The following is an 18194-nucleotide window of genomic DNA, read 5'->3' on the forward strand; positions in this document are numbered from 1 at the left end:
TCACAGCTGATTATCCAACTCAGTCCCCTGTCCCTGCATTCTCCCCATGTCCTTCGATCCCTTTAGCCCTGCAGAAGTTCAAGAAGGCAGCTCAATGGGCAACTGGGGATGGACAATAAATGCTGGCCCACATCCTATGAATGAATGATCGAAACAGAGAGTAGAGACTATTAAGTTAGCAATCAGCAAACAACGTCTATTTTGCAGCAAGTAAAGAGTATTTAGCTCTTGGAGTTTATTTTACCGCAAACAGCAAATAGAATCTATTTACTTGGATGCTCCAGCGTTTACAGCAAACAGAACTATATAAGAACTATATCAAACTCCTTCTTGAAAACATTCAATGTTTGGCCTCAACCACTTTCTGTGACAGAAAATTCCACCGCTCCCTGGGTAAAGAAATTTCTCCTCATCTCAGTCTTAAATGGCTTCCCTGCTATCCTTAGACTGTGACCCTGGATTCTAGACTCCCCAGTCATTGGAAACATTCTCCTTGCATTTACCCTATCTGGTCCTGTTAGAATTTTATCGGTTTAATGTCTTCAACGATTGCAGCAGTAGCATAATAATTGTTTCCAAACTAGCAACGAGACCTGGACAAATGGTTCAGAGTCAAAAATGTAAATCCTACTAATTGAGGAAATTATATTCAATATTTTATAATATAAAATCTTGACTGGAAAATAAGTAAAAGTGATGATGGTCATAAAACTGCCAAGATATTGTTTAAAGCCCATCTGGTTCACTATATATCAATTAGGAAAGAAAATGTGCACTTATCCACACTGGCATTTTTGTGATTTCAGACCTACAGCAACGTGACTGATTATTAATTGCTGTCTGAAAATGGCCTAGCAATACCTCCGTTGTATTTAAGAAGGTGGCTCGTCACTGCCTTCTCAAGGACAAACAGGAATGGACAATGAATGCTGGCCTTGCCAGCAACACTCACATCCTGTGAATAAATAATCAAAAAAGGCAGGCTCTGGAAAGATTCCCACCCACCTATTTCTTACTGAGAAGACTACCAAATGCAGAAGCGCTTATAGAGAAAAAGACAGTTTAAAATAAGTGAGTGTTATACATGATTTATTACACTATTCATACAGGCCTCATATCTTATGAATGACATTGCCATAAATGAGTTATGTAAGTCTATGTCCTCAATTTGAGGCACCAGGGGTTTGGTTAAGCAAAAAGATGGAAATGAGAGACAGATATGGTAAGCTGATTAGCATCCTAAAGAGTTAACTAGGTCAACCCAGGTCTTTCACCAAATGGTAACACCAGAGATGTTAAAGTTCATCTTTTGACTGACCATTGACTGACCCAGATTCCAATGTTCCCTGTATTCATCACTTACTCTGTGGATTGTCTACTCTTGCACTGGATTTTTATTGCACCACCCTTGACATCTATACCTTTGTCACTTAAAAGTTAAACTTTGGAATTCCCTCCTTAGATCTACATCTCTTGCTACTTCAGTCCCTCCCTCTTTTAACAACCTTATTAAAACCTATCTCTCTGACCAACCTGTTCTTACAAGTATGAAGTTTATGGAATCATCATAGAATCCCTACAATGTGGAAGCAGGCCATTCATCCCGTCGAGTCCACACTGACCCTCCAAAGAGCATCCCAGCCAGACCCACCCCACTACCCACAAAAACAGAAGTTGCTGGAAAAGCTCAGCAGGCCTGGCAGCATCTGTGAAGAAAAAAATCAGAGTTAACGCTTCGGGTCCAGTGACCTTTCTTCAGAACTCTATTCTCACATATGCTGCCAGACCCGCTAAGCTTTTCCAGCAACTTCTGTTTTTGTTCCACCCCACTACCCTAACCCCATAACCTTGCATTTCCCACGACCAATCCACCTAACCAGTACATAGAGTCATCGAGCACAGAAACAGACCCTTCAGTCCAACTCATTGAGAGGTGATGTTTTCTCCTGTTGTCTCACTTGACACAGCTTGAAGTATCAAGTACCCCCTGCATCTTGGTTAAATCGCCACTTGTAACATCTTTGGATTTCTACTTATGTTTTGAGACTGGGTCTTTAATTTGACATAAAATAAAAGGAGTGATGTGATCGGCTGCTTTCAATTCTGGTGGGTTTGATTGTTAGAGATCAAGGGAAGACTTAGTTTCGTTTATAGGGAAGAAAATGCAAGGTGTTGGAGACAATTGCAGCAGCTTATGCACTAATGGGAATGCTGTGAATTTCCAATATCTTAGAAAAGAATGAGAATGTTGGATTGCAAAGCTTATGTTTTAAATTGTCCCTTTAGTTCCAACAAGAAAGAGAGTTTTGCTGGCTGATTCGCATTGCTACCTGGATACAAGGCCAACGTGATTCAAATTGCCTTGGAAATGGATTTTTCAAGGGAAAGGATTTCTAAGGATATCTTTGATAACTCAAAGAGACAGTGAGTCTGGCAGGATCGGGAGGTGGAGGACAACTCAAGGCAACAAGACACTGTGGCTCACTGTGCAGGAATGCAGGGGGAACTAACATTGGACAGCAAAGGTCAAATTTGTGGGGAGCTGAAAGGTGTCCAGAGGTGATGGTGACAGCAGCAGTAAGGATGTCCTCTGGCATTCAGGGCTGGCAGTAGCAATGGTGGCAAAACTACTTCAGTGATTGGAGGTGGCGGCAGCAGCAGACTTTACAAGTTGGCGGCACTGGCAGAGGTGACATCTCGGAGGAGGGCAGCCAGAGAGGGACTCTTGACGAGACGGTGGCGGCGGCCTGGTGGGGTTAGCAGAGCCAGGGCCTCCTGGTTGCAGTAGGCTCAGAGCAGGGACTATTTGTGTTGGTAAGGTGTCAGCAGGGTCGGGGACCCCTGGTTGCGGGGCAAGCGTGAGTTCAGCACAGGGCCCAGCATTGGCATCAGCAGCAAAGAGATGGTGACTCTTACGATGGTGGGTCCATCGCAGGTGGTGGCGAGGTGGTGGAGGAAGGGTGGCAGTGCAGGTGTCGTTACTGACCCAGTTCAGGACTCAGGATGCTCTTTCAGTTATATCTTTTATCCTGTTTTCTTTTATTCTTAAACTATTCAAAATGGTACCGGATTGTGGCAACTGTGTTTTACTGCATGGTTTACTGTAAAAGATAAGTGACAACAAATAAATCATTCATCCATCATTCAAGATTTGCCTAACTTGGATGAGATGGAGAAGTATTCAAGAAACTTGCATTGTGAAAGCCTTGCCCGGAGTTAAACATTGCCAGGCTGGGGAACAAAAAAGATCAGAAGTTACTCAGCTTCTCCCCTTCACCCGTTCTTTCCCCACATCCCTGCAAATTATTTTTCTTCAGCTGCTTATCTGACGCCCTTTTCAAAGCCCTGATTGTATCTGTCTTCCAGGTTGTGAATTCCAAATCCAGATTTCAGTTCAGATGATAGACTAAAGAACCACAACCTGCATGAGCCGAAGCAGGCCATTCAGCCCATCAGGTCTGCATGGTCATTCAGTGAGATCATGGCTGATCTGATAATCCTCAAATGCATGTTCTTGTCCATCACCCTTAATTCCCTTACTAATTAAAAAATCTGCCTATCTTGATTTTGAATTGACTTAATGACCCAGCCTCAACAGCTGTAAAGAATTCCAGAGATTCATTACCCTCTGAGTGGAGAAATTACTTCTTATCTCTGTCTTAAATGTGCGATCCCTTGTTCTGAGATGATGCCCTCTAGCCCAAGAATCTCCCACAGGAGGAAACAACCTTTCTGCATCTACCCTGTCAAGTCCCCTAGCATTCAATAAGGTTGCCTCTCATTAATCTAAATTTCAATGAGTTCAGGCCAACCTACTTAATCTACCCTCATAAGAAATTCCTGTTTGATTACAGTCAGAAGTCACATAACACCAGGGTATAGTCCAACAGGTTTATTTGAAATCACAAGTGTTCGGAGCTTGTGTTTTCAAACAAGCCTGTCAGACCATAATCTGGTGTTGTGTGATTTCTGACCTTGTCCACCCCAATCCAACACTGGCACTTCCATATCACGTTTGATTATATAAAGTGGGTGAAACATTCAAGAGATTCATGAAATGATCGGGTCTTAAGGGGTTAGATGCTGAAAACAGATTACAGAATAAATTGGCACTCCCTAGAATAAAGCAGATTAGGGAATCTAATTGAAGCATTTGAGATGATTAAAGGTGAGATGACATGGTGAAAAATTTCCACTGGGCCAGGAATTCAGGCTGCATATCTTAAAATTAGAATTAGGCTTTATAGAGGTAATCTCAAGGAGATATGGCTTTATTGAATGGCTGAGGGAGTCTGAGGGGCTGAATGGCCTGATTTCCTTCTTATTTTCTATTGAACCTGGCTGTACAGAGGCCAAGACTATTTCCAGGTGCTAAAACTATGGCAGATGGATTTTTTGTGTACATTTATTTTATCTTAAGATAATGATGCCAGTTTCTCTGACAGAAAATGGTTCCTAAACAGTTGTACAAATCTGAATAAATGCGAGTAAAATGGCAGCTAAAACAATGAGGCTTTTATTCTGTTCAGAAAGCTTCCCTGAGACCTTTGGAGGTAAAGACAGAAATCATAACCACTGCTGTACCTGGAACAAAAGTGTTAGAAACACACAGCACGTTTGAAGAATGATCTCACTTGTTTCTCTTTCAAATAATTAAGGATTGACCTACATTTCAATCCTGATGCCTTTTGCTTTTATGGCTTAATTTAGTTGATTTTGTTCGATCACTTGGGGCCGGTGCTGCTTCAGCTCATCTTCTGCTTGAATCTTCATCAGTGACTGTTCAAACACCAGCCTTGGTTCAGCTGGTAACATGTTGGCTCAACTGCGCATCCCAGAAATTGAGCACAAAACCAAAGACCCTAGTGCAGATGGACAGGAATGCTGCTCTGTTAGAACTACTGATTTTCACATGAGATACTTTGGCAAATCATGCTTGCATAACTGTGAAGATCAGGGGGAGCTGAAACATTGATAAATTAGAAGTCTTATTAAAAGACTAATGCCAAGAGATGCTAGCCAGAACGGTTGGAAATAGTCATTTGGCAGCCAAGGATGTGGAGAGGCAGTGGCTTACTGATAATGTCATTGTGCCGGTATTTCAGAAGCCCAGTGCATTATCCTGGGGACATGAGTTCAAATCCTAACATGGCAGGTGATGAAATTTGAATTTGATTAAAAATAAGATTCTGGAATTTAAGAAAAAACTGGTCTAGCGTCCTCCATATAACAACTTGCAACTTTTTTTTTTGAAATTTAACCAATTTTGCTAATCAACCTGTTCAGAGATATTATTACACACTTCTGGAGCAGCTGGGTCTTAAACCCAGATCTTGCAGTCTAGGGGGAGGGACACTGTGGCTACACCACAAGAGGGCCCTCATTTCTTTGTTTCCCTGACAATGGATTCATGGTCATCATTAGACTCTTAATTCCAGACTTCTAACAAATTCAAATGCCACCATTTGCTATGGCATGATTCGAAAACAAGCTCTCAGGACATTACCTGTGTGTCTGGATTATTAGTCTCGTGATAATACCACTAGGCCATCATCTCCCCTAATATGGACCCCTTCACAAATCTGAGTCATCCTTGTGCAGGGGTCGTGCTAATCTTCTCTGGTTCTTTGCAATTTTTGTCGATGAGCTGCCAAAATTGTTCTATGTGAAAAGACCATCTGGTGCATTGATGTCCTCATGAGAAGGAAATCCTTACATGGCCTGGCCGACATGTGACTACAGACCACCAGTGTTTTTTTTTGACTCTTAACTGCCTTCTTGGCAAATAGGGTGGAAGATAACTGATAGCCTAGCCAGTGACATGGACATCTCAGGAAATAATATAAAAACTTGAGTATTTCTGGAAAGGTACATTCTTTTGAGGCTTCTCATTTTGCACTAGCCAAGACAATTTGTAAGAATGAACACAGCAGGCCAAGCAGCATCAGAGGAGCAGGAAAGCTGATGTTTCGGGCCGAGACCCTTCTTCAGAAATGGGGGAAGGGAAGGGGATTCTGAAATAAATAGGGAGAGAGGGGAGGCAGGTAGAAGATGGATAAAGGAGAAGATGGGTGGAGAGGAGACAGACAGGTCAAAGAGGTGAGGGTGGAGCCAGTAAAGGTGAGTGTAGGTGGGGAGTTAGGGAGGGGATGGGTCAGTCCAGGGAGGACGGACAGGTCAAGGGGGTGGGATGAGGCTAGTGGGTAGGAGATGAGGGTGGGGCTTGAGGTGGGAGGAGGGGATAGGTGGGAGGAAGGACAGGTTAGGGAGGCGGGGACAAGCTGGGCTGGTTTTGGGATGCGGTTGGGGGAGGGGAGATTTTGAAGCTTGTGAAGTCCACATTGATACCATTGGGCTGCAGGGTTCCCAAGTGAAATATGAGATGTTGTTCCTGCAAACTTCGGGTGGCATCATTGTAGCACTGCAGGGGGCCCAGGATGGACATGTCATCTAAGGAGTGGGAGGGGGAGTTGAAATAGTTCGCGACTGGGAGGTGCAGTTGTTTGTTGCGAACCGAGCGTAGGTGTTCTGCAAAGTGGTCCCCAAGCCTCCGCTTGGTTTCCCCAATGTAGAGGAGGCCACATCTGGAACAGCAGATACAGTATACCACATTAGCAGATGTGCAGGTGAACATCTGCTTGATGTGGAAGGTCTTCTTGGGGCATGGGATGGGGGTGAGGGGGGAGGTGTAGGGGCAGGTGTAGCACTTCCTGCGGTTGCAGGGAAAAGTGCCGGGTGTGGTGGGGCTGGTGGGGAGTGTGGAGCAGACAAGGGAGTCACGGAGAGAGTGGTCCCTCCGGAAAGCAGATAAGGATGGGGAGGGAAAAAGGTCTTTGGTGGTGGGGTCAGATTGCAGATGGCGGAAGTGTCGGAGGATGATGCATTGGATCCGGAGGTTGGTGAGGATAAGGGGGATTCTGTTTTGGTTGTTATTGTGGGGAGGGGTGTGAGGGATGAGTTGCAGGAAATGCGGGAGACACGGTCGAGGGTGTTCTCGACCACTGAGTGGGGGATGTTGCGGTCCTTGAAAAATGAGGACATCTGAGACGTTCGGGAGTGGAATGCCTCATCCTGGGAGCAGATGCAGCGGAGATGAAGGAATTGGGAATAGGCGATGGCATTTTTGCAGGAAGGTGGGTGGGAGGAGGTGTATTCTAGGTCGCTGTGGGAGTCGGTGGGCTTGAAATGGATATCGGTTTCCAGGTGGTTCTGGGCCTCCTGCAGTGCCACTACGATGCCACCCGAAGGTTGCAGGAACAGCAACTCATATGCCGCTTGGGAACCCTGCAGCCCAATGGTATCAATGTGGACTTCACAAGCTTCAAAATCTCCCCTCCCCCAGCTGCATCCCAAAACCAGCCCAGCTTATCCCCGCCTCCCTAACCTGTCCTTCCTCCCACCTATCCCCTCCTCCCACCTCGAGCCCCAGCCCCATCTCCTACCTACTAACTTCATCCTGCCCCCTTGACCTGTCCGTCCTCCCTGGACTGACCCTATCTCCTCCCTACCTCCCCACCTACATTCACCTTTACTGGCTCCACCCTCGCCTCTTTGACCTGTCTGTCTCCTCTCCACCTATCTTCTCCTTTATCCATCTTCTACCTGCCTCCCCTCTCTCTCTATTTATTTCAGAATCCCCTTCCCCTCCCCCATTTCTGAAGAAGGGTCTCGGCCCGAAAAGTTAGCTTTCCTGCTCCTCTAATGCTGCTTGGCCTGCTGTGTTCATCCAGCTCTACACCTTGTTATCTCAGATTCTCCAGCATCTGCAGTTCCTACTACCTCTGAAACAATTTGTAAGAATAGACAGGGTGTCTTTTTCTCACCAATAGTCAATTTCTGCTCGAAATGTATCAAATGAGCTGTGTTCGGGAGTTAAATTGAGTTCCCTGCTTGCTCTCCCAACTGAACGCAAAATATTACTACTTCAGAAAAGATAATAAGAGTGATTCCCAGTGTTCTGGCCAATCAACACCAGAACACATGCTATCATTCACCATCACGTTGCTGCTTGAGGGAGTTTGCTGTGTTCAAATTGGCCACTGTGTCTCTTAGCTTACAACAGTGTCAACACTTCCAAAGGATTTTGGGTGCTGTGAAGCACTTTGAGATGTTGAGGGGTCAGGAAAGTGCAATGGCATAAAATCATAAAAGGTCTACAGCACAGAAAATGGCCTTCTGTCCATCAGTCTGCGTCAGTCGGTGTCAATGCAAGACTTTCTTTCTTCACCTCAAAACACAGTTATTCCAACACCCTGATGACTAGCCTCCCCTTTTCCACTCTCCATAAACTTGAGAACTTCTGAAATTCTACAGCCTGTATCTTATCTCACGGCAGATCCTGTTCACCCGTTACCCATGGCTGCACTGGTTCTCAGCCTGGCAACACTGTAATTTTTAAATTCTCATCCTTTCTACAAATCCCTCAGTGGACTCTATACTCCCTACCTCTGTAACCTCCATCCGTGCTACAGTCCTGAGTAATCACTGCTATCATCCAATTCTAGCATCTTACATGTCCCTAAGTTCAAATGTTCCAGCATTGATAGATGTGCCTTCATGAGGAATTGGAGTTTCAAATTGGAGTTTGTTTTGGAATTTCCTCATGGGATGTTGGTGTTTCTGGTTAGGGTCAGGTTTTATTGTCCATCCCTAAATACCCAAATGGCTGTTAATGAACTATAATGCTGTAGGTAAGGAGTCACATACAGACCAGGCAAAGATCCCCAAAAGGCATTTGTGAACCAGGTGGGTTTTTACAACAACAATTAGAATGACTGACTTTTTTTTTAATTTCAGAGTTTATTGAATTCAGATTTCACCAACTTTCAGGTCCCAAGGATACTGGCCTCAGTCACTCTTGCTAATCCATGACATTGCCATTACACTGTGTCCCCGGACCATGCCACCAGAATATCTCTTTGCTGTTGTTGTAAAGATGCAGGTATATGGTGGTCTTGATGGCGGTGTAGAAATATCATCAAAATCTGCATCAATCATTTACTGCGCAAATCTGTTTAATTTGCTCAGGGGAGGGATGTGTGATTACCTCTGTCCCCCAGCCTCCCAATCAATCTCTCTCTCTCCCCTCACCTTCTGCATTCCTCCACCTCTCCCTCCCTCCAGGTTTCCCACTCCAGTCCAATCCATCATTTATTCTCACTCACCTTCTCCACCTTCCCTCTAGCTCTCATTCACACTATTGGTCTTCCTTTTTGCCCCAATAGCCTCTTCTCCCATCGCCTCCCCCTCCCACTTTCCTCTCCTCTATCCCCCTTTCTGCACCTTCAAACTCCTTCCATCCACGCCCTCTCTCCTTGACATCCACATCCTCCCTGCCCCTCTCTCCCTCACTCACTCTTTTCCTCGCTCCGCCTCTCCACTTCCCCACCTCTCCTTTCACTCTTTGCCCTCCTCTCACCCTCATTCTCTCCGCCTCTCTTACCACATTCCCCCTCCAATACCCCTTCCCTCCCCCACTTACAACCCCTTACTCCATATCTACTCCACTATACCTTTTCCACCTGCCAATCCCACCCTCCTACTCCCTTGCCTGCATTTCTCTGCTCTCTGCCTCCAGACTATCTCTATCCCCAGCCCTACCCTTCTTCTCCTCAGCTCCCTTTCCTGCCTCTCCCTCTATCCTACCTTCCTCCCTCCCCTTCCATCCCCTCCCTCCATCTTCTCTCACTATTCTTCCTCCTTGCCCCCGCTCCCCTCGTTTCTCCATCCCTTCCTCCCTCCTCTCCTCCTCCTACGTTTGTCATCACTCTCCCAGCCTCCCCTGAACTCCTTCCCTCCCTGTCCCTCACTCACTCCTCCCTTCCACTCACCATCCTTCTTCACTCCATCCTACCTTCCCCTCCTTCCCCATTTCCTTTCCCTTTGATACCTATCCTTCCTTCCACTCTCCCTTCCTTCTTCAATCTCCATCCATATACTCTCCTTCACCTTCTTTCCCTCCTTTCTCCCGCTGTATCCTTCTTTTCCACTCCCTATATTCCTCCTTGCCCTCTCCACTCTGTTTCCCCTCTCTTTGCCCTCCTATTTCAGAGCCTTCCTATTCAACCCACCCTCTTCTCCCTAACCCATCCCTCCTCTCCCCTCCCTGCTACTTTCCCCTTACCATCCTCCATTCACATATTCCCCTTCCCACCCTCCCCTCTTCCCCCTTCCCTTTCCCTCCCCCTCCCTTCCCTTTTTCTTCCCCCTCCCTTCCCTTCCCCCTCCCCTATTCCCATCCCTCCTTCTCCCTTCCCCTCCTCTCAATGCGCCTTTTCAACCTCTTCTCTATCCCTTACCCTCCTCCCACATCCCTTTCCCTCATCCATTCTTCCACCGTCTCCCTCCCTCCCATGCCCCTCGCTTCCCCTCTTCCTCTCCATTCCTCCCAACTCCTGTTCCGTCTCCCTCCCTTCCCCTCCTGTCCATCACTTTCCCTCTTCCTCCTCCTCTCCATTCTTCCCTTCTTCTCCCCAATCGCCTCCTCCTCCATCCCACCATCCTCCCCATCCCTTCTTCCTCCATCCCTCCCTCCTCCCCATCCCCTCCTCCTCTAGTCCTCCATCCTCTCCCATACCCTCCTCCTCCATCCCTCCGTCCTCCCCCATACCCTCCACCCCATCCACCCTCCTCCCCATCCCCTCCTCCTCTAGTCCACCATCCTCTCCAATCCCCTACTCCTCCATCCCTCCCTCCTCCCCATCCCCTCCTCCTCCATCCCTCCGTCCTCCCCATCCCCTCCTCCTCCATTCCATCCCCTCCTCCCCATCCCCTCCTCCCCATCTCTCCCTCCTCCTCCATCCTCCCCAATCCCCTCCTCCCCATCCCCTCCTCACCATTCCTCTCTATCCCTCTGTCCTCCCCATCCCCTCCTCCACGATCGCCTCTTCCCCATCCCTCCCTCCTCCTCCCCATCCCCTCCTCCTCCATCCCTCCGACCTCCCCGATCGCCTCCTCCTCTCCTCCTGGTTGTGATCTGCACAGGACCCATAGACACAGCCAATCGGGGCTGAGTTGCAGTGACAGCCCCTTTGCCTGGAGCAGCCTATGGGCTGTGGGCAGTGAGATTTGGTGGGTGGGGGGAGCGCTGAGAGCTGCAGCTCACTCCCTGACTCAGAGACACTGAATGAGAGAGAGAGAGAGAGACTGAGTAGGCGAGGGGCTGGGAGGCGGGGGTACATTGCAGACACTCACAGCTCGCTACTGAGTCAGGGGGAGGGAGGGGAAGGAGGAGAGACAGAGCGGAAAAGAAGGACAAATGAATCCTGGAACCAGTGAGGCTTAATCTGAAGGATGGTCAGAATAATTCGTCACTGTGTGGGAGAAAACAGCAGAATGCTGTGAAGGTTCTGGGATCTGGACTGCGATCCAGCGTGAGGAATGGCTAAGGAGAAGCCTGGACCTCAGCTCTGAGCAAAGCCATTCCCAGGCACAAGCCACGGTGAGTGTCCTGGAAAACATATAATGTGTCGGGGGCGTTCTGAATCATTGTAGAGAGCCCAGAAACGGGGAAGGGGAAATAATCAAGGGAAGAAACAAGTACATTTTTTTGTGTATCAGATTGGAACAAGTGTGTGAGCGTTCAATGATTTGCGGAGGGTTTGGGAAGGGGTAGGGGATTAATCGAAACGTTTTAACAAAAGTGGGTTTGAGGGGCAGTTTAGCTCCATTGGAGATGAATCCATTCACATCTGACGGAGCATTTTGATTGCAGTGCAGGAAGGTCTAAATAGCCAGCTGATGTACACTAGGTTCAGTGCAATCCTTCTGCAGTTTCCCCAGCCTTCAGTGTTACCATTTAGCTCTGTCAGCCCAGACTGTCACTGAACACCGCTGCAGGAATTGCGAGGTCAAAAGAACACGTTTCTCTCTCTCTCCTCCATCTCTTACGGGACAAACACGCGAGGGGTTCCCTGAGTCAGATGTAACGGTAACATAATTATGTATCACAGAGAAGAGAGAGCAACTCTCGGAAGAGGAACCCATGGCTTGTAACAATTTGAGGGTCTTGTGAAACAGCCTTCTGTACTGTGCCCTGGTGGTCTGTCTGAAGAAAATTTAAATCTTTGCAAGGTGCAACTAGGAGGGGCGGTCTCAGGGGCTTATAGTTAGGACAAGGGAAGTGGGAGGCAGTGATGTGCAAATCTTAGCTTTTTCAAATGCAACGTTAGTCTTAATTAAGTTGTTTTAGTTTTAACTGTCGTGGTTTACTATCCACGTAGCGTGTGGGTAAGATATTCGTGAGCTTGTGCTGTCTGAGGCTGCGTTCATGGGCTGTGTATGTAGGTGTCTCTAGGACAGTGCGTCCGCATTCACTGATGAATTGCTGTGTGGATGGATATGGGCACTTGCAGTGTGTGTGGGTGGGTTGGTGTTTGTGTGTGTGTGTGTTTATGTGTGTGTGTGGGTGGGTTGGTGTTTGTGTGTGTGTGTGTTTATGTGTGTGTGTGTGGATGGGTGTTTGTGTGTGTGTGTTTGTGTCTGTGTGTGTTTGTGGGTGTGTTTGTGTGGGTGGGTGTTTATGTGTGTGTCTGTGTGTGTGTTTGTGTGGGTGGGTGTTTATGTGTGTGTCTGTGTGAGTGTGTGTGTTTGTGTGGGTGGGTGTTTATGTGTGTGTTTGTGTGGGTGGGTGTTTATGTGTGTGTCTGTGTCTGTGTGTGTGTTTGTGTGGGTGGGTGTTTATGTGTGTGTCTGTGTGTGTCTGTGTGTGTGTTTGTGTGGGTGGGTGTTTATGTGTGTGTCTGTGTTTGTGTGTGTTTGTGTGTGTGTGGGTGGGTGTTTATGTGTGTGTCTGTGTGTGTGTTTGTGTGTGTTTGTGTGTGTGTGGGTGGGTGTTTATGTGTGTGTGTGTGTGTGTGTTTGTGTGTGTGTGGGTGTTTGGTGTACGGGTGTGTATTCGAGTTTGTGTGTGTGTGTGTGTGTTTGAGAGAGAGAGAGAGAGAAAGAGGATGTTTGAGTTCCCCTCTTGTGTGCGCAGGATTATCTGCTGCTCAGTGAGTGTGTGAGGCTTAGTGCGACCAATGTGGTGACTTCGTGTGTGGGCAGCACATGCACATGGTGTGTCAGTGCCTGGGTGTGTCAGTGTAGTGTCAGCGTGTGTTTGGGTCCGTGGGTGGGTGCCTGACTTTGGGAGTCTGACTGCATATATAGCCTCCATTTCCTGAGCTGTGGAACCCCCTCCATCCGAAAGGATGAAGGAGACGGATTCAGAAGTAACTTTCAAAAGGTAATTATGTTCATTCTGGGGAAAAAAAGAAGAAACAGTAGGGCCAGGTGGTGAAGGAGTGGGAAAGAGGGGGGACTAATTCTGCAAACAGCTACCCATTGGTTTGGTGGGTCGATTGGCCTCCTGCTCTGTATCATTCTACACGCATGTTACCCTGTCCCTGTGGCCAGTTCTGTGAGTGCACTTGTGTGTGCAAATGCGCAAGGTTTACATTAACAGTGGGTCCCCTGTAGGTAAATTGCCAATTGTATGTAGCTATTGGCCTATGTGCGTACATTGGTACACTTCACACACACACACACATAAATATGTATGCTTGTTATTGTAAACATTTATATGCTAAATGTGTGGGTGTATAGGTTAACGTGCATATGGATGCTTGTGTGTATCGGTGTATCCCAATATGTTAGTGTTCGGGTATCTGTGTACATGTCGTCTGCACGTAGTTCTGTGGATTTGCTAGTGTGTGTCTGTTTGCGCATTTGTGTTTGCTTAATAACTTGTGTTAATACATGTTAAAATATTGCAGCGAGGATTGTCCCTCTCCAAGCTAAAGTTAGTGAAAGGTCTCCCCAGCAAACAATGTCAATATTGGGATTTTGTATCAAAAGTGAAGTTGAATGTGAATTAAATTGGTACTGAATATGGTGAATCCAAGATGGTAACAATAAGAAAAAACGGAGAGGTTTGGTATTTATGACTATCCTCATAGCCTCAATGACCCACAGTGTTTCAGAAACAAATAAGTACTTTATTTTCAATTGTGGCCACTGGTTTGATGCGTGGCTGCCATTAACAAAATAGATAAGAAGGCAGATCACCTCCTTCTCAAGGGCAACTAGGGATGGGCAATAAATGCCCATTTCTGAAGAAGGGTCTAGACCCGAAACATCAGCTTTCCTGCTCCTCTGATGCTGCTTGGCCTGCTGTGTTCATCCAGCTCTACACCTTGTTATCTCAGATTCTCCAGCATCGGCAGTTCCTACTATCTCGGTGACACTCACTGCTTTTTTAGTTTTTTAAAAAAATACCCCAAAACATAAAGTTACACCAAACAAACAGAGGATGTTGCAAAACTTCAGCAGGTCTGGCGGCATCAATGGAGAGAGAAACAGTTAACACTGTGAGTCTGCTATGCCTTCTTCAGAATAGTTGTTTTTCGAACGGTTGTAGAATAGCTATATAACTGTTGTAGTACTGAGGGACCCCTACAATGTAAAGATGTGTTCTTTTGGATGGTCAACTTGGATTTAGACCACCCTCACAGGTGGAAGTTAAAGATCACACGGCGAGCAGGGAAATTATCCCGAGTCTCCAGGCCAATAGTTATCCCTCAATGAGCGACACAGAAGCAGGTTCCCTTGTCAGTATTGCATTTCTGTTTATGGGAGCCTTGCTGTGTGCAAAGTCACTCTTAATAACAGCAGTGACTACACTTTGAAAAGTATTTAATTAGCTGTAAAGCACTTTGGGATGCCCTGACGCCTTGTGGAAGCGGCTATATAAACAAATAAAAACAGAATGTGCTAAAGAAACTCAGCAAGTCAGGCAGCGTCTGTGGAGAGAGAAACAGTGTTAACATTCCAAGTCTGAAATGGCTCGTCTGCAGAATTTGTATCATATCTTAGCTTCTATGTAAATACATGTTATTCCATGTGAGTGGAACCTATGTGAGTGCTTAGGGAAAAAGAGACTTCGGGAGAAAATACTGCGAGTGATAATGCTCACTAGTATCTTTCTTTGGATCCAGGTACCTGGATTATGATGTGTGTAGTAGTGGGAAGGGAAATATAATGTTGTATTGATCCTGTGTGTTTGAGTCTTCATATCTGTGTACTGAAGGGAGCGCAGATGTTTATCTCTGCATAGCGATGTGTGGGATGGTGTATTTGCACACTTGCTTAACAATCATCTCACTTCGATAGGCTAACCTCAGCGTCCTCTCCTCCCAATACCACACTTGATGAATTATAGCGTTGCGGTTGTGACGGAAACTGTGTGGCTGTTTGTTCTAAATGAGCTCGTTTTGCTTTTGCCAATTGATTTCGTAAAAAGCCTTCAAGTTATGTCTTTATCTTATACATGCTGTTGCATGACCCTGACATTTTATTTGCTGTACAAAGATAAAATTCGTTGTTCAAACTTATATATAAGTCCCTAACGTCTTGGGGCAGTATTTATCGGAAAACTCTTTGAATCAGTTACCATGTCACCAACTAAATAACTTGTTTTCCCTCCAATGCTCTCTACTATTAAGGTAAAGATAGTGAGGGATTACACGGGTGCAATTTGCTCCCTCGAGTAGCCATTCTGATAAGGCTGCGAGCACTTAACACTTGCTGCAATGTCATCTTGATGACTTTGTCTTGTTCAAAGACCCTTCAAGGACTATGTCCTCTGAGTCTTGCCTTGTGCCAGCTGTAGCTCAGTAGACATCCGCTTTTGAGTCAGAGCATTGTGAGCACAAATCCAGCTCTCAGTAAAGCTAAACAAAAAAAGAATCAAGGCTAACATTTCAATGAAGGAGCAGCGCACTGTCAGAGTTAGTTTTTCGGAAGTATTACTAAAGCAAGTAACTTTTCGTGCCAATCAGGTGATCATAAAAGATCCCCTGGTACTAATGCAAAGGATAGGAGGAATTCTTCCTGCTGTTCCTGACCAATACTTAGCCATCAACTAATCTCACCAAATTATTAAAACAGATTTTCGGATCATGAGTAGGTGACTGCTTGCAATTTTGCTGCTCCATTTTAACATCAAATTTTAAACTTCTTCATTCTTGGAATATGGACAAGGCCAACACTTATTATTCATTCCTAATTCTTATCGAAAAGACAAAGAGAGGCACCTTGTTTAGTCACTACATCTCGATGGTCCATCTTTTTTTAAATTCGGTCATGGGTCATAGGAATTGCTGGACAGCATTTATTGCCCATCCATAACAACACAGAGGGCAGTTAAGAGTCAACCACACTGCTGTGGGTCCGGAGTCACGTGTAGGCCAGACCAGGTAAGGATGGCAGTTTCCTTCCCGAAAGAACATTGGTGAACCAGATGACTTCTTCCCCCAACAGTGGTTTCGTGATCACTGTTGGACTTGTAACTTCAGTTTTTTAAATTTTCTTTTCCCTTGAGTTTGTATTCCAGCATCTTCCACAGCAGGATTTGAACCCATTTCCCCTGGATTAATAGTGCAGTGATAATGCGACTAGGCTAACACCTCCCTGCGGGGGTGGGAAGCGAGTCTGATGTTAAGAAGGGGACACCAGGATTTTAATTTGGAGCTGAAGGATAAAATTGTTGGTACTTTTCCCAGTCAGGATGGCATCTGACGTGATATTTCTACGTACCTGCTACCTTTGTCCGAGCTGGTGGGTTTGGGAGGTACTGTTGTAGAATCCTCAGTGGCTTCTTCGGGGTATTCTACAGGCAGCACACAGCAAACCAGAGAGGTGAAAATGAATGGTTAAGAACAGAAAGTGTGCCAAATGGAAAGTGCAGCTGCTCTAGCACAGAACGGTTTTCCGGGCTTAGGCTTGAGCTATGCAATGGAGCAATGTACAGGAAACTTTCCACTTCTGTTTGTTCGGGCTGTATTCCTGCTTGACACTGATGCTCGAGACAAAAAAGTAGCAAAGTACTCCATTCCTCAAAAGTCCACCTCACATTCTTCAACATTCACCATTTCATTCTGCCCAGCTCCTCCTCAGTTCATCAACGTATTGCCCTGGTCCCAGGAGATAAACGGATTATCTCCAGCAATCCAAAACAATTCCACTTTCCGTTTGCTCGGTACATATTTTGAAACCAACCCGTTATTATAGACCAAAATGAAACGCCAAACTGTGAATGGTGGAGATCCGAAACAAGCAAAAACAGAAATGACTGTGGAAACTCAGCAGGTCCGGCAGCATCTGTGATGAGAGAACAATGTTGATGTATCAAGCCCATGCCCAGGTCTGTGCTGAGGTTCTCCAGCAATTTCTGTTTTTGTATGTTATTGCACACCTCGGAAGCAGCTGGGAGTTGAACCCAGGCCTCCTGACTCAGAGGTAGGGGGGGGCACGGTCACTGCACCACCAGATATTTTTTAATCAACCTGTTCACACAGGTAATGACTCACACCTCTGGAGCTCGTGGGTGTTGAATTCAGGTCTCCGGGGATAGCAACACTACCACTTTTGGTAAATTTTCATTGAAGATAACTTAGAATCCCTACAGTGCAAGAAGCAGCCATTCAGCTCATCAAAGCTCCGAATAGTATCCCATCCAGACCCAGATTCCCATCCTATCCCTCTAGCCTGTACATCTCTAACCATGATAAATCCACCTAACCTGCACATCTTTGGACTGTGGGAGGAAACCCACACAGACACAGGGAGAATGTGCAAACTCCACACAGTTACCTGAGGGTGGAATTGAACCCAGGTCCCTAGCACTGTGAGGCAGCAGTGCTAACCACCGAACCACCATGCTGCCCTTATCAGTTACCCCACAGTGTGATTCAAACCCACGTCCCCATATCATTAACCTGGTGTTCAGAATTACTGATCCAATGACATGGCCACTGCACCTCTGTTTCACATTTTTTACTCATTTCACCACTAAGCCATTACTGGGATTTCAACGCATGCCCCCATAAACATCAGAGCTTGGGGTTCTGGGTGACTGCACTCTATCATCGCTTCCCCTTCACGCGTTCTTGGTAGATATTTTCCTAATCAGACTGTCCAGAGCTGTTAGTACCCACACCTCTGGAACAGGTGGGATTTGAACCTGGGCCTCCTGGTTCAGGGGTAGGGACAGGACCGCTGCACTACAAGAATACTAATACTCTTGGTACTGCAGTGATACTAAATGTGTTCATCCTCTGCCCCTGCCCCGACTGAGAAAATGTGATACTGAACTCAACCGTTCTCTGAGAGAGTGGCCTGTAGTCTCTGTGTTAGTAGCACCAGGTGCTATTGCG

General features: G+C 46.3%; 1 protein-coding gene and 1 non-coding gene across 2 annotated transcripts in view; one reads left to right on the plus strand and one right to left on the minus strand.

The window, feature by feature from the left end:
• Positions 1-5558: 5558 nt before the first annotated feature.
• On the minus strand, positions 5559-5662 carry LOC125486113. Its single transcript, XR_007264796.1, has one exon. It is a non-coding gene; the product is annotated as a U6 spliceosomal RNA (small nuclear RNA).
• A 5596-nt stretch (positions 5663-11258) lies between these two features.
• LOC109916020 (leucine-rich repeat neuronal protein 2-like) overlaps positions 11259-18194 on the plus strand; it is a 229906-nt gene continuing 222970 nt past the window's right edge. The window contains exon 1 of the mRNA XM_048612257.1: positions 11259-11440. The gene's annotated coding sequence lies outside the window, so the exon portion shown is untranslated. The remainder of the gene's footprint in view (positions 11441-18194) is intronic.

Source organism: Rhincodon typus, chromosome 25 (assembly GCF_021869965.1).
Source record: "Rhincodon typus isolate 14 chromosome 25, sRhiTyp1.1, whole genome shotgun sequence".
Lineage (NCBI taxonomy): Eukaryota > Metazoa > Chordata > Chondrichthyes > Orectolobiformes > Rhincodontidae > Rhincodon > Rhincodon typus.